At 37.3% G+C, this 6862-nt stretch overlaps 1 long non-coding RNA gene across 1 annotated transcript; it reads left to right on the top strand.

The window, feature by feature from the left end:
- The first annotated feature begins 360 nt into the window (after positions 1-360).
- Positions 361-6465, top strand: LOC111867002. Its single transcript, XR_002843262.2, has 3 exons — positions 361-479; positions 3093-3153; positions 5655-6465. It is a non-coding gene; the product is annotated as an uncharacterized LOC111867002 (long non-coding RNA).
- Positions 6466-6862: the final 397 nt, after the last annotated feature.

Below are 6862 nucleotides of genomic sequence, written 5' to 3'. Positions count from 1 at the left end.
ATATAAAATTGACTGTGTGGACTGTTTTTCCTCCCATAATATGGATCTGTGCTCTTATATTCCGATGCAATTTTGCTACGTGATAGCTTAGATTGTGTCGAAATCGCCGCTCCCACCTCACGAGTTTGAGATTCCCCCACGGTGATACAAAAGACTACTGAGTATTACATATCATGGCATTATGCTTCCCTCCAATGGCACAACATTATGACGGAAAATCTTTTTTATCAGTGAAGTCGTTCCCTTCTTTGTCGTGGATTGATACGCGACCAATTGTGTGACTGCTTGGCATATGTTTCGCCCGAATTTCCCTTCTGAATAGGAAGTAGAATATAAATTGTAAACGAAAATGGGTAACAAATAGTTTGAAAAATTACCGCCCTGTAATGGAACTGATAATGGAATATTTCTGTTTCAGTCATGTTAAGCGGTTGGCTGCCCTGTCACTGTGACGTAAATATCCGGTGTACAAGATGAAGGTAGGTTTCTTTCCTGGTATGAAGATGTGTTTATAAATAATAAGACGGTGTTTTTGTGTATGTTTGTATACATATATGTTCTAGTTGTGATTAATTATCTGCCTGAAGGTATAACTTGAAATATTCAGTGAGATAGTGGAAATGGTAGGTTTAAGTGGACCGAGTAATGGCGAATGCACCAAATTTGACAAACTTGTGTTTCCTCTGTTCCACAACGAAATGGAAGTGTTTTCCGTCTGAACCATGAANATAGTGCAAATGGTAGGCTTCAATGTATATATTTTCCTGGACCGAGTAATGGCAAGTGCAACAAATTTGGCAAACTTGTGTTTCCTCTGTTACACAACGGAATGGAAGTGTTTTACATCTGAACCATGAAGCTGGAGTACGTGTGAAGGAAGAATACACCATAAAGTACATTTATTGATTTAACGAAAGTAAGTGCATATAAGAATAGTGGGTGTGTAGTGAAAGACAGTGTGTGTTTGAGGATATTTTTGCACTGTTATTAATAATCTCTTGTGAAGTGTGTACGGTGATTTGCATAAAGTGTGTTTTAGTGGTAATATGGATAGAGAGTGAATTTAGATATTATAAGTGCATATTTGGTATGACAGAAAAGAGGTAGTAGTATTGGTAGGTAGCCCTGAATATGACAAGTGGCAGTTTATTATTAGTCAGAATGATATACTGTTATTTGCATTAGTACAAGTACTTGTGAGAAGAGGGTGCAAAGTGAATTTCTAGTTCCCATTGAAGAATTAATTTTTTGAATTTATTTGTTAGTTCTGTGTGACAGCGTGGTGGGTATAAAGTATGTTGTTTTGTTCACAATAATGTGGAGTGTAAAGCGAAGTTTAAATTCTGTAGTGTGACGTTATATTTTTGTGTGCGATATATACAGTGATGTGAAGTGAGGTTTTGTAGCGTTTGAGAATGTTAAGATTTCAATTCACGCACAATGGATTTGGAAGTCTCCACTTGTATGTACATATCTTGTTTGATTGGAGAATTCTTCTTATAACAAGGCGGTATGGTAAGTGAAAGACATGTTGTCATTGGTGTTATGCTGGAAGTCGTGTTCAGTGACAGTGTAAAATGTGCACAGTGGTGTGTAAAGTATGTGTTATAGCATTAAGAATGATGGGAAGTGATTTGAAAGTTAGATGTGTATTTCGGTGTGATAGACAACTGATTGCATTCTTGGCATCTGATCTTCGAGGCTTACATGTGGTAGCAGGTAGTATACAGCTTGAGGGAAATATTTTATTTCCGTCTGTTAAACTGCTTTAAAAATGGCATTGTTTACAGGAAAGCACGATTTGTTACAGCTGCCATTCTTGTAATTGTAATTTATAGCTTAGTCGATAACATATATAGTGATGTGTTGGTTTCTTGTTTTAATGCATAGGAGGTTGAGGAAGGATATTTTCTTTGGTTGAGATCGTAATCTGTGATTTCCCTATCGAATATTTGAGCACTGGTATTGTGGAGTGGATACGTTTAATACAGAGTATATGTATATCCTAGATATTTGTCGAGAAACACAATAAGATTAATATTGGAAACATTTGAAAAGAGAATATTTCGGGAACTGTTGGAAGTTGTAAGAGTCACTTAAGATAATTTTGATATGCACTTGGGAGCGTTCTGAAATGTCAATATTTCGGAGAAAATGCATTTACGACCATTATAAATATCGAAATATATGCCAGGTTTAATAGTTTACGTAGTTAGAATAACAGAAACATATATGCAAGTGTTTATGATGTGAGAAATTTTGGGAAATAAAATGTCCCTTATAAATAAATAATGATTTGATACGCTATCAGAGACATTCAATCGTAAGATATTGGCGACGGCTAAACCGTGCTCAAGTGACCATAATCATGCGCAGTAGTCATTTGCGCACACCTATCATAATGTACACTCACAACCTAACAACAGTGTAAGTTACCGAGCTTCGCCCCCTCCATGATAGATATGGATGCGTATTAGTCTAATGCGCAAACCTAACCTAACCTAACCCAACCTAACATCAGCGAATGGTACCCAAGGGTACCCCCTGAGATACAGTTGGATGCGCAGTAGTTCATTGCGCACACCTAAGAGTGACGTCATTTACGAAGGTGCTATTTCACCGAACGTAATACAGGACTGTCGTAACTTGGAATATAATTCGAAATATGACGTTATGTATAAAATTGAGTGTGTGGACTGTTTTTCCACCCATAATATCAATCTGTGCTCTTATATTCCGATTCTATGTTGCTACGCGACATCGTAGATTGTGTCCAAAACGCCGCTCCCACCTCACGAGTTTGCGATTCCCCCACAGTGATACAAAAGACTACTGAGTATTACATATTATGGCATTATGCTGCCCTCCAATGGCAGAACGTTATGACGAAAAATCTTTATTATCTGTGAAATCGTTCCCTCCTTTGTCGTGGATTGATACGCGACGAATAGAGTGACTGCTTGGCATATGTTTCGCCCGAATTTCCCTTCTGAATAGGAAGTAGAATATGAATTATACAGGAAAGTGGGTATAAAATATTTGAAAAATTACCGCCCTGTAATGGAACTGATATTGGAATATATCTGTTTCAGTCATGTTAAGCGGTTGTCTGCCCTGTCACTGTGACGTAAATATCCGGTGTACAACATGAAGGTAGGTTTCTTTCGTAGTATGAAGTTTTGTTTATAAATAATAAGACGGTGTTATATGTGTATGTTTATATACATATATATATGTTCCAGTTGTGATTAGTTATCTGTCTGAATGTATATCTTGAAATATTCAGTGACATAGTGCAAATGGTAGGCTTCAATGTATATATTTTCCTGGACCGAGTAATGGCAAGTGCAACAAATTTGGCAAACTTGTGTTTCCTCTGTTACACAACGGAATGGAAGTGTTTTACATCTGAACCATGAAGCTGGAGTACGTGTGAAGGAAGAATACACCATAAAGTACATTTATTGATTTAACGAAAGTAAGTGCATATAAGAATAGTGGGTGTGTAGTGAAAGACAGTGTGTGTTTGAGGATATTTTTGCACTGTTATTAATAATCTCTTGTGAAGTGTGTACGGTGATTTGCATAAAGTGTGTTTTAGTGGTAATATGGATAGAGAGTGAATTTAGATATTATAAGTGCATATTTGGTATGACAGAAAAGAGGTAGTAGTATTGGTAGGTAGCCCTGAATATGACAAGTGGCAGTTTATTATTAGTCAGAATGATATACTGTTATTTGCATTAGTACAAGTACTTGTGAGAAGAGGGTGCAAAGTGAATTTCTAGTTCCCATTGAAGAATTAATTTTTTGAATTTATTTGTTAGTTCTGTGTGACAGCGTGGTGGGTATAAAGTATGTTGTTTTGGTCACAATAATGTGGAGTGTAAAGCGAAGTTTAAATTCTGTAGTGTGACGTTATATTTTTGTGTGCGATATATACAGTGATGTGCAGTGAGGTTTTGTAGTGTTTGAGAATGTTAAGCTTTGAATTCACGCACAATGGATTCGGAAGTCTCCACTTGTATGTACATATCTTGTTTGAATGGAGAATTCTTCTTATAACAAGGCGGTATGGTAAGTGAAAGACATGTTGTCATTGGTGTTATGCTGGAAGTCGTGTTCAGTGACAGTGTAAAATGTGCACAGTGGTGTGTAAAGTATGTGTTATAGCATTAAGAATGATGGGAAGTGATTTGAAAGTTAGATGTGTATTTCGGTGTGATAGACAACTGATTGCATTCTTGGCATCTGATCTTCGAGGCTTACATGTGGTAGCAGGTAGTATACAGCTTGAGGGAAATATTTTATTTCCGTCTGTTAAACTGCTTTAAAAATGGCATTGTTTACAGGAAAGCACGATTTGTTACAGCTGCCATTCTTGTAATTGTAATTTATAGCTTAGTCGATAACATATATAGTGATGTGTTGGTTTCTTGTTTTAATGCATAGGAGGTTGAGGAAGGATATTTTCTTTGGTTGAGATCGTAATCTGTGATTTCCCTATCGAATATTTGAGCACTGGTATTGTGGAGTGGATACGTTTAATACAGAGTATATGTATATCCTAGATATTTGTCGAGAAACACAATAAGATTAATATTGGAAACATTTGAAAAGAGAATATTTCGGGAACTGTTGGAAGTTGTAAGAGTCACTTAAGATAATTTTGATATGCACTTGGGAGCGTTCTGAAATGTCAATATTTCGGAGAAAATGCATTTACGACCATTATAAATATCGAAATATATGCCAGGTTTAATAGTTTACGTAGTTAGAATAACAGAAACATATATGCAAGTGTTTATGATGTGAGAAATTTTGGGAAATAAAATGTCCCTTATAAATAAATAATGATTTGATACGCTATCAGAGACATTCAATCGTAAGATATTGGCGACGGCTAAACCGTGCTCAAGTGACCATAATCATGCGCAGTAGTCATTTGCGCACACCTATCATAATGTACACTCACAACCTAACAACAGTGTAAGTTACCGAGCTTCGCCCCCTCCATGATAGATATGGATGCGTATTAGTCTAATGCGCAAACCTAACCTAACCTAACCCAACCTAACATCAGCGAATGGTACCCAAGGGTACCCCCTGAGATACAGTTGGATGCGCAGTAGTTCATTGCGCACACCTAAGAGTGACGTCATTTACGAAGGTGCTATTTCACCGAACGTAATACAGGACTGTCGTAACTTGGAATATAATTCGAAATATGACGTTATGTATAAAATTGAGTGTGTGGACTGTTTTTCCACCCATAATATCAATCTGTGCTCTTATATTCCGATTCTATGTTGCTACGCGACATCGTAGATTGTGTCCAAAACGCCGCTCCCACCTCACGAGTTTGCGATTCCCCCACAGTGATACAAAAGACTACTGAGTATTACATATTATGGCATTATGCTGCCCTCCAATGGCAGAACGTTATGACGAAAAATCTTTATTATCTGTGAAATCGTTCCCTCCTTTGTCGTGGATTGATACGCGACGAATAGAGTGACTGCTTGGCATATGTTTCGCCCGAATTTCCCTTCTGAATAGGAAGTAGCATATAAATTGTAGAGGAAAGTGGGAAGAAAATATTTGAAAAATTACCGCCCTGTAATGGAACTGGTATTGGAATATTTCTGTTTAAGTCATGATAAGCTGTTGGCTGCCCTGTCACTGTGACGTTAATATCCGGTGTACAACATGAAGGTAGGTTTCTTTTTTGGTATGAAGATTTGTTTATAAATAATAAGACGGTGTTATATGTGTATGTTTATATACATATATATGTTCCAGTTGTGATTAGTTATCTGCCTGAAAGTATATCTTGAAATATTTAGTGAGATAGTGCAAATGGTAGGCTTCAATGTGTATATTATCGTGGACCAAGTAATTGCGAGTTCGTCAAATTTGACGAACTTTTCCTCTGTTCCACAACGAGATCGAAGTGTTTTCCTTCTGAACCATGAAATTGAAGTATGTGTGAAGGAAGAATACACCATAAAGTACATTTATTGATTTAACGAAAGTAAGTGCATATGAGAATTGTGGGTGTGTGGTTGAAGACAATGTGTCTTTGAGGTTAATCTTGCACTATTATTAGTAATCTCGTATGAAGTATGTACTGTGGTTTGCACAAAATGTGGTTTAGTGGCTATATGAGTAGACAGTGTGTTAGATTTTATGAGTGCATATTTGGTATGATAGGAAAGAGGCTGTAGTTCTGGTATGTGGCCTCTGAATTTGGGAGGTGTGAGTAGGTTATTAGTCAGAAAAGTATACAGGGGAATTGAAAAGGTATTAGCCTATTTTATTACGCAATATTTTATTAAAGGAAAGTATTACAAAATCCAGCCAAGTCACAAGTAATCTGGTCACAATCAACTTTTATTTCCTGTCTTACAAGTGTTCAATGTGGCCACTACCTGCAGTACGATGAATATCATAGCGATAAAAGAATTCCTCCTAGGCGCATATCAGCATATCACGATGCACTGTGTTAATCGCTCTTGTTATTCGATGTTTAAGGTCATCGAATTTAGTGGGTAGCATTGGAATATAAACGTGATCTTTTACATGTCCCCACAAGAAGAAATCGCACACGGTGAGGTCTGGGGATCTCGCAGGCCAAGCACAAAGAGCAAGGTCTTGGGCCCCCTTTTGACCAATCCATCGCTGGGGCACTATTTCATTTAAAAAAACTCGGACCATCAGGTGCCAATGGGGCGGTGCTCCATCTTGTTGAAAAATGAAGTCATGCGAATCTGCTTGCAGTGAAGTGAAGAGCCAGTTTTGGAGCATATCGAGATAAGTTTGTCCTGTAACGGTGTTTCCTTCAAAGAAAATGGGACCATAA

Source organism: Cryptotermes secundus, unplaced genomic scaffold, assembly GCF_002891405.2.
Source record: "Cryptotermes secundus unplaced genomic scaffold, Csec_1.0 scaffold1437, whole genome shotgun sequence".
NCBI classification, from domain to species: Eukaryota; Metazoa; Arthropoda; class Insecta; order Blattodea; family Kalotermitidae; genus Cryptotermes; species Cryptotermes secundus.
The sequence above is the reverse complement of the archived record's forward strand: the minus strand, read 5'-3'. Positions and strand labels throughout refer to the sequence as shown.